Source organism: Triturus cristatus, chromosome 6 (genome assembly GCF_964204655.1).
Source record: "Triturus cristatus chromosome 6, aTriCri1.1, whole genome shotgun sequence".
Taxonomy (NCBI): domain Eukaryota; kingdom Metazoa; phylum Chordata; class Amphibia; order Caudata; family Salamandridae; genus Triturus; species Triturus cristatus.
In genome coordinates, this window is record NC_140589.1 from 1,478,571,873 (window position 1) to 1,478,581,196 (window position 9,324).

Below are 9,324 nucleotides of genomic sequence, written 5' to 3' on the forward strand. Positions count from 1 at the left end.
GGGTCTGATTAGCAGGCCCACAGACACATCTAAGTCGAAAACCAGTGAAGCAAAAGCAAAAAGTGGGGGTGACCATAGGAAGCAGACCCTACTCTCCTACAGCACCAACGGAGTCGCGGGGGAGTGACCGCCCGCCCCCTCCTCCGTGTCCCGCGACCGGTGAGGGGTAGAAGAAGAGCAACGTCGCTTCTTTGACTTTTTATGGCGCCGTGACCTACCTGTCCCCGATTCCGGCGAGCGATGCTGATGGCTCCTCGACCTCCCATGGGAGAGGGACCTCGATCGGCACGGAACCGATTGCCGGACCTCCAACAACTTTCGGGAACGCTCCCGCAAAGCTTTCGGCGACATGGCCCGACAATCGAGGCACGCCTCGGGGTCATGGGCGTGCCCCAAGCAAAAGAGAGACACGTCGTGCGGATCCGCTACCGAAATATTCCAGTGGCAGGCCCTACAGGACTTAAACCCGGTTATTCCTACTGCACCAGGAGTCGAGTACTCGACAAAACAAGTTGTCAGAAACCAAGTTAAAACTTTTAACTAGGGGCACTGCTATCTCTCGGATCTCTGCTGCTGCGCGGAATAAGAAAGAACTGACGTCAGCGCGCGGGGGCGCGTCTAAGTAGCTCAGACGACATCATCTCGGCGGCTACGACGCCAGTGACGTTCGCAGCGCCGTACGACGCCGCCTACCGACACGCAGGGGTACTGCTGACGAAAACATTTCGGATCCAGTCTGACGCCTGTGGATATTTTAAGGTAAGGAATCTATCACTAACTTGTCTCTTTCAGATATGACGGTGCATGATGAACAAGTAAAATCCTCAGTGGTCAACTTTTCTTTAGATTAAAAGAACAAGTTACTTACCTTCTGTAACATTTTCTCAGGTGGATACAGTATCTGCCTGTGGATTCCTCACCTTTTGAATGATCCCAATGCGAAGCATTGCACAGAAACTTTTCTCTTTAGCACTCCCATGTCGACAAGGAAGTCACAATGGAAATGCTCCGCACGAGACACCGCATGACGCCATCGTAGCCATAAGAAGACCTTGTCGGTGTGCTGACGTCAGTTCCACCCATTTTTTCCATGCCTTCAAGGCGAATGGGAGAAACAACAACATATTCACAAGCATACACAGTATACAAACACAGTCCAAACAGGAAAGTCTTCATCATAGACATTTCCTAGTGCCAAGCATCACACGATTCCGACAATAAATTACATAGATATACATTGAATATTTTGCGGTATAAGCGGACAGGCAACTGGGAGGCGGGACGATCAGTGAGGAATCCACAGGCAGATACTGTATCCAGCAGAAAAAGCATAACCAAAGGTAAATAACTTGTTCTTTTGATGGAAACATCTACCTGTGGATTCCTCCACTTTTGAATTGAATCCCCAAGTTCCGCACCCGGCGGTGGGTACCTCCCTGACCATACCAAAAAACCCTAAAACACAGAACGAGCAAAATGGCCGACCCTCCTCACTTCCGAATCCAAGCAATAATGCTTTGCAAATGTGTGGAGGGAGGCCCAAGTTACCGCTCTACAGATGTCAAGCATAGGGACATCTCTAGCCAAAGCTGAAGAAGATTTAGCTCTGGTAGAATGAGCACAAATACTTTCAGGTGGATCTTTCCTAGCCATGGTGTAGACAAATTTGATGCACAGGATTATCCACCTGGACAACGTTCTTTTATGGACAGCCTTGCCCTTCACCTTGCCCACATAGCCAATGAAGAGTTGATCATTTAACCTGTCCTTTGTTCTGTCCAAGTACAAACTGACGGCCCTCTTGGGGTCCAGGAGATGAAGTCTCTCCTCCTCCTTAGAAGGGTGAGGGAGAGGATAGAAAGTGGGTAAAGAAAGTCAAGGACTGCCCTAAGTGGAAAGAAGTGACCACCTTAGGCAGGAAAGCAGCTCTGGTCCTAAGAACCATCTTATCCCCAGGGAATACTGTAAAAGGAGGCTTGGAGCAGGGAGCCTGCAACTCAATCACCCTCCTAGACGAAGTGATTGCAACCAAAAGAACAAGTTCCTTACCTTCGGTAACGCTTTTTCTGGTGGATACAGTATCTGCCTGTGGATTCCTCACCTTGTGAATATCCCCTGCGCCAGCATTCCACGGAACTTTTTTCCCCAGCTCTCTACGCCGACGTGGACGACGTCATAATGCATCGGCTCCGCTACGACTCCGTATGACGTCACCGGAGCCATAAGAGAGCCACGTCGGCGTGATGACGTCAGTTCCACCCATTTTTTCCGTGCCTCCGAGGCGCACAGGTGGACCAATGACAGATTCAAAGTATACACAGTGTACAATATACAATCAAATATACCTAGTACATAAACAAAAGGAAAGCTAAACAAAATAAGCATTTCCTACAAATGTACCAGAAAGCCTAACAACATCTCAAACAAGACAACTTTTAAGGTATACAAAGGTGGACAACGGGGAGGCGGGTGGGCCAGTGAGGAATCCACAGGCAGATACTGTATCCACCAGAAAAAGCGTTACCGAAGGTAAGTAACTTGTTCTTCTGATGGATACATCTGCCAGTGGATTCCTCACCTTGTGAATAGATTCCCACAGCAGACCCCACTCCCGGAGGAGGGTGTCCACCTTCCTATACCAGAAAGTCTTGCAAGACAGAGCGCGCGAAGTGGCCCTCCCTCCTCATCTCAGAGTCCAAGCAATAATGCTTTGCGAAAGTATGAAGGGAGGCCCAAGTCGCGGCTTTACAAATATCTGCCACAGGAACACCCCGGGCCAAAGCAGATGTAGATGACTTAGCTCTAGTTGAATGAGCCCTAATACCCTCAGGAGGAACCTTACCAGCCAGGGCATAGCAGATCTTGATGGCAAGGATGATCCATCTTGACAGAGTGCGCTTGTGCACCGCTCTTCCTTTGGAATGTCCAACATAACCCACGAAGAGCTGATCGTCCAGACGAAAGTCCTTCGTTCTGTCCAAGTAAAAGCTTACAGCTCTCTTTGGGTCCAGGCGATGAAGCCTTTCCTCCTCCTTGGAGGGATGAGGAGGTGGCTAAAAAACAGGGAGAGTAATAGACTGCCCCAAATGAAATGGAGTAACAACTTTGGGCAGGAAAGCAGCCCTGGTCCTGAGCACCATCCTTTCAGCATGTAATGTTAGAAAAGGGGGTTTAGAACTAAGAGCTTGAAGCTCACTCACCCTCCTTGCCGAGGTTATGGCTACAAGAAAGACCGTCTTAAAGGACAACAGCCTCAAGGGACAACTATGAAGAGGCTCAAACAGGGACCCCATCAGAAAAGTTAAGACAAGATTAAGGTCCCACTGCGGCATTACAAAAGGAGTAGGAGGAAACTTGTTTGTAAGGCCTTTGATAAACCTCAGTACAACCGGAGATTTAAATAATGACGGTTGATCAGGTAGACATAGAAAAGTCGATAAGGCCGAAAGATAGCCCTTGACGGTGGCCACAGCACAGCCCTGCTGAGCCAAGGAAAGGGCAAAATGGAGCACCTCAGAAAGATGTGCTTTTAAAGGGTCAATGAATCTCTCTCCACACCATTTTACAAGCTTGGACCACCTGTAGGAGTAAATGGACTTGGTGGAGTGTTGCCTGGCCGATAAAATAACATCCACCACATCAGGTGGGAGAGAGAAAGAACTCAGGTTGCCCCGTTCAATCTCCAGGCATGAAGGTGTAAGCTCTGGAGGTGGGGGTGTAGAACCTGCCCCTCCGACTGCGAGAGGAGGTCTGCCCTCAGAGGGAGACGGAGCGGAGGCCACGAGGAGAGGTGGAGAAGATCTGTGTACCACACCCTTCTTGGCCAATCCGGGGCGATCAAAATTACTTAGGCCCGGTCTTGGTGAATCTTCCTCAGAACCCGAGGAATCAAGGGTATGGGAGGAAACGCGTAAAGGAGTCGTGAGCCCCAACTCAACTGAAACGCATCCCCCAACGCCCCTTGCATCGGAAACTGGAGACTGCAGAATGACGGGCAGTGCGCGTTCTCGCGGGTGGCAAACAGGTCCACCTGAGGGATTCCCCACGTCCAAAAGACGTAACGAACCACCTCCGGATGGAGCCTCCACTCGTGGTCGGCGGAGAACTGCTGACTGAGACTGTCCGCACACACGTTCAGCACCTCGGCCAGATGATTTGCCATCAGACAAATCCGATGGTCCTGAGCCCAGGACCAAAGACGCAGGGCCTCTCTGCAGAGACAATGCGACCCCACTCCTCCCTGCTTGAAAACATACCATATCGCGGTAGTGTCCGTCAGGACTTGAACAGACTGACCGCGAAGGGAAGGGAGGATGGCCTTGAGTGCCAAACGAATCGCCCGCAATTCCAAAAGGTTGATGGGAAACAACCTCTCCTCCGGAGACCAAAGACCCTTGATCTCCAGATCCCCCAGATGAGCACCCCACCCTAAGGTAGATGGAAGGGCTTTCCTTGAGACAGATTGCCCTCCACGCTCCACCAAGATAGATCCGCTGCAGCTTCTCTGGAGATCCTGATCGACTCCCTGAGATCCCCGTTGTGCTGATACCACTGCCTGCGGAGGCACCACTGGAGCGCCTTCATGTGCCAGCGTGCATGGTTGACCAACAGAATGCAGGAGGCAAACAGACCGAGCAGGCGAAGGACCTTCAGAACGGAACAACCGCTCCATTGTGGAATAAAGGGACCATCTCCTGAATGTCGAAAATTCTTTGAGGTGGAGGAAATGCTCGACACACAGTAGTGTCCAGTACCGCCCCTATGAACAGGTTGCGTTGAGAGGGCACCAGGTGAGATTTGGGCACGTTTATCGAAAAACCCAATTCTAACAACAGCTGAGATGTTACCTGCAGATGATGCTGCACCACCTCTGGGGACTCTGCCTTCAGAAGCCAGTCGTCCAGGTAGGGGAAAACCGGAATCCCCGACCTCCTGAGATGGGCCGCTACCACTGCCATCACCTTCGTGAAGACTCGAGGTGCGGTAGTAAGACCAAACGGGAGGACCGTAAACTGGTAATGTTGCGACCCAACCGTAAAACGGAGATACTTCCTGTGCGACTTCAGGATTGGGACATGAAAGTACGCGTCCTGCAAGTCGAGCGACACCATCCAGTCTCCTTGCTGCAACGCTTGAAGAACCTGTGCAAGGGTCAGCATCTTTAACTTCTCCTGTTTCAGGTAAAAGTTCAAGACTCTGAAGTCCAGTATCGGACGCAATCTGCCGTCCTTCTTGGGAATCAGGAAATACCGGGAGTAGCATCCCTGACCCCTTTCCTGCTCCGGAACCACCTCTATCGTACCTTTTTGAAGCAAAGCTAGCACCTCCTTCTGCAGAAGAAGCAGATGGTCTTCCGAGCAGTAACCTTGGCAAGGAGGGTAAGGGGGAGGAAACTCCCGAAAGGGAAGGGCGTACCCAGTCTCCACGAGGTTCAAAACCCAAAGGTCTGTTGTAACAGATTTCCAACCCCGCAGAAAGTGGGACACCCGACCCCCCACAGGCCTTACATGATCCAGGATGGGGGATCTAGGGCTGCTTCCCTGAAGCCTCATTGGGAGCAGAGGAGGAGGAAGAAGAAGAAGAGGGGTTGCATCCAGAACCTCTCCGACCCCTTTGTTTCCCTCTATAGGACCTATAGAGGGGATTCTGCTGTTGTTGTTGCTGCTGCTGAGGCTGTCGGAAGGAGCGAAATGAAGACCTTCCGAAACCCCTAAACTTTTTTAAACCATATCCTTTAGCAGGAGTTTGCAGACCCAAAGATTTAGCTGTTACCCTGCTGTCCTTAAATCTCTGTAGGGCGGAGTCAGCTTTTTCTCCAAACAATTTTTGTCCATCAAACGGCAAATCCACCAATGTGGCCTGAACATCCGTAGAAAAGCCAGATGAACGGAGCCATGCCTGCCTTCTCGTGGCTATAGACGAGCCCATTATTCTTGCCACTGAATCTGCTGTATCAAGCCCCGATTGAATCACTTGTCTTGCAGCAGCTTGAGTATCTGCGACCACCTCCATGAAGGATGCCTTATCACCCTCAGGCAGCTTAGGGGCTAAAGACTACATTGAGTCCATTAAGGCATGCACATAACGACCCAGCAAGCATGTGTCATTGGTAGATTTAAGTGCCATACTTCCTGATGAAAAAGTTTTCGTAGCTGCCTGGTCCACATTTTTGGACTCCCTGTCCGCAGGAGAGTGAGGGAACGCTCCCGAAGCATGCTTCGAGCAGGACGCCTGCACAACTAGGCTCTCTGGAGACGGGTGCGTAGAAAGAAAATCTGGATCCCCAGGTGCCACCCTGTATCTTCTCGCCACCTGCCTGGAAACCGCTGGAGAAGAAAGTGGTGTACGCCATACCTCCAAAACAGGCTCCAAAATAGCCTCATTAAAAGGCAGTAAAGGCTCAGAAGTCGAAGTAGGTGAATGCATCACCTCTGTCAGCAGGTTAGATTTATATTCCGCAGAGGGTAACTGTAGGAGAGTAGGGTCTGCTTCCTATGGTCACCCCCACTTTTTGCTTTTGCTTCACTGGTTTTCGACTTAGATGTGGCTTTGGGCCTGCTAATCAGACCCACAGCACAGCTGTTCTCTCTCTAAATTCATACTATGTACTTTAGGTACATAACCTAATTGGTAAGGATCACCCTATAGTGCCCTGTACAGTGTACCTTAGGTACCCAGGGCATGGGTGTACCCTATGCCTACCAGGGGCTGCAGCATGTATTATGCCACCCCTGGCTGGCCTCCCATCATGACACAACTGGTTGATCACTCAGCTGGGGCAAGGTCGTGTAATCACCCCTTGCTTAGGTATAGTATTCCTATACCTACCTTATATATAGACACATGGGTAACCTTTCAGTCACTCCTATGGCAGGCCTTAACAATCCTGAAGGCAGAGTGCTTGGTAACATGTGAGATGGTGCTCTAGCATGAGCTGAGCCTGTCTGCAGCTTTCGGAACCATGTCCTTATAGCTGTTCTATGAAATCGCCTACCATATAGTCTTAAAGTGCCTTATAATCCTCGCGGTTATGGTAACTATGGTTTGGCTTTATCAAAACATGTCGTGTAAGGTGTCTAACACTTTGGAATACTACCCCCACACCATTTCTGGCGATGAGGATAGTATTCCTCCCTTCTAGAGGGAGAAGACATGTTGAAGACCTACTACCCGGTTAAAGTTAACCAGAGCCCCAGCATCACAAAATGGATGCTGCTGCCACAGACAAAAGTCTGACCTCCTGCTGCTGGGAGTCCTTCCAGCGAGGGAGGCTTGGACAATAGGTTTTCTGCCTTGGGAGGTGCTAGCACCACCCTAGACAGGGCTTAGTGTATTGGGGCAGGGAGGGATGAAAGAAACGAGACACTGCCTGGGGCACACATGCATAGTCCGGTTCAAACCAGTGCTGGGGCACTCCAGCCCCGGTCCTGGCGCGAAACTGGACAAAGGGAAGGGGGTGTAACCACCCCCCTCCCTGGTCCCACCCATAGGAGGGACCTAGCAGGTAACCTAGCCCCCCAGATTAGTAAGAGTGGGAGCTGAATTGAAACTAGACACGAAACTCTGGACCTTCGACATTCGACAAGAAGACTGAAGAATCTCCCTTGTGGCCAAGGAGTGGCCACCCTGTGCAAACAGGCACCAACAAGCGACCTGCCGTTTGCTTTGCCCAAGTTCTACGAGGAACCGACTGCAGAGCCCGACCAGCGCCTTGACCTCCAGACTTCTCTGACCCTGATCCACATCCACAGCCAATCTGAGATCCGTGGAGGCGACGAGAGACGTGGGACTGGCTACCTGGGAAAATTGGCGAGTAGCTTCCAGCGCAGCTTCTGAGGCATCCTCGAAGTTGTGCTCTGGGGATTGAGAAGCCCCAACCCCGAGCCCCATTTGCACCGAAGATCAGCCCTCCACACTCCACGAGTTCTGCGTGGGGCCCTTCTGCATTTTTCCTGCTCGACGCGTCTGTCCGGTTGCTTGCCCGTTGGCTAGTAGCCTCAGTGACGACGAACCCTTGACTTTCCACCGCTGGTTTGGCTCCTCCAGACTGGCCCTTGCTTCCCTGTGAAAGAGAAGCACCTCAGACCTTCCTGGTCTGCACCTGAAGCGAATTTCCCTTTCCGCGCGGGTTGCCTTTGACAAGGCTTGTTGACTCCAATCGGGACGTCGACTCCGCCAGCAGCAAGATACTTCATGGGACAGCTCGTACCCTGGTTCTGGTCATCCTCGACACCTCCTGGTCCACGCAGCTGCAGAGACAAGCTTCAAGCCATCACCTGTGTTCTGCACGACATCGCCTGGTTCCACACGGTCACTGGCTAGTGACCCAGACTTTGTCCCCTCTGCTTGCAGGTGTTCTTCCTTCAAGATCCACCCTTGGATCCACCGGACATCTTCCTCCCTGCTGCCTGCCAGCATCTGTTCTTCAGGCATCCATAGGATCCAGCGACGACACCCGACACATCTTCACACCTATGCACCCGTCTCCTGTGGGTGAGGTAACGCGAGTACTCCGGTGCTCCAGTGGATATTGACTATCCAAGTGTCTAAGTCTCTTGTTGCTTCCTCCTAGTTACTTCGGAAGTGTCCTTATTCCTCCTATTTCTAATTGCTACATTCCCATTGACCCACTTCCTAACTATTGGGAGTGTAGTGTAGCCCCAGCGATGCCCTAGGCCTACTCCCTGTTCGTGACATACATTCTAATTTTATATTTATCTGGTGTGGTGTCCTTTCATTTGGTATTCAAGGGATTATAATGGTATAACAGCTGGCTTCACATGCCATACAGAGTTTAGCCTAAGACTGCTCTTGTCCATGCTACCACTAGGATAGCTGGTCTATAAGGTTGACTTTACAACCAATCACCATAAGGGTTGTTTGGACTGATACAAGGTGTACACTAGAACTAGTGACATCATACATCAGGCCAACTTCTCACACATGGAGTCCATTTTAAAGAGAGAGTAGACAGCCTGAGACACTGAATGGCAGGAACTCAGGCCAACTAAGTCGAAAAACCAGCTAGACACTAGGCAAAAAGTTGGGGGTAACCATAGTCAGATATTCACCTTCCTACATGCACCAGTTCTAAGTCAGCTGCTAGGCGCTGGCCAAGGCAGAACGCCGGCCCCGCACCCCCGGGGAGGGGGCACGGGGAGAGGCGACCACCGCAGCTGGGGCGATCCACAGGAAGGGCCTGGCTCGCGTCCAGAGTCGCCGCCGCCCCGGAGGGAGGCGCCTCGTCCAGCCGCGATGCGCGCCCAGCCCGACCGACCCAGCCCTTAGAGCCAAACCTTATCCCGAAGTTACGGATCTGAATTG

General features: G+C 51.4%; 1 protein-coding gene and 1 pseudogene across 2 annotated transcripts in view; both read right to left on the reverse strand.

Annotated features, from left to right (window-relative positions):
• The window catches only part of PSME4 (proteasome activator subunit 4), a 1,714,764-nt gene that overhangs the window by 169,855 nt on the left and 1,535,585 nt on the right, over window positions 1-9,324 (reverse strand). The window lies entirely within an intron of this gene.
• The window catches only part of LOC146821573 (28S ribosomal RNA), a 2,548-nt pseudogene continuing 2,230 nt past the window's right edge, over window positions 9,007-9,324 (reverse strand).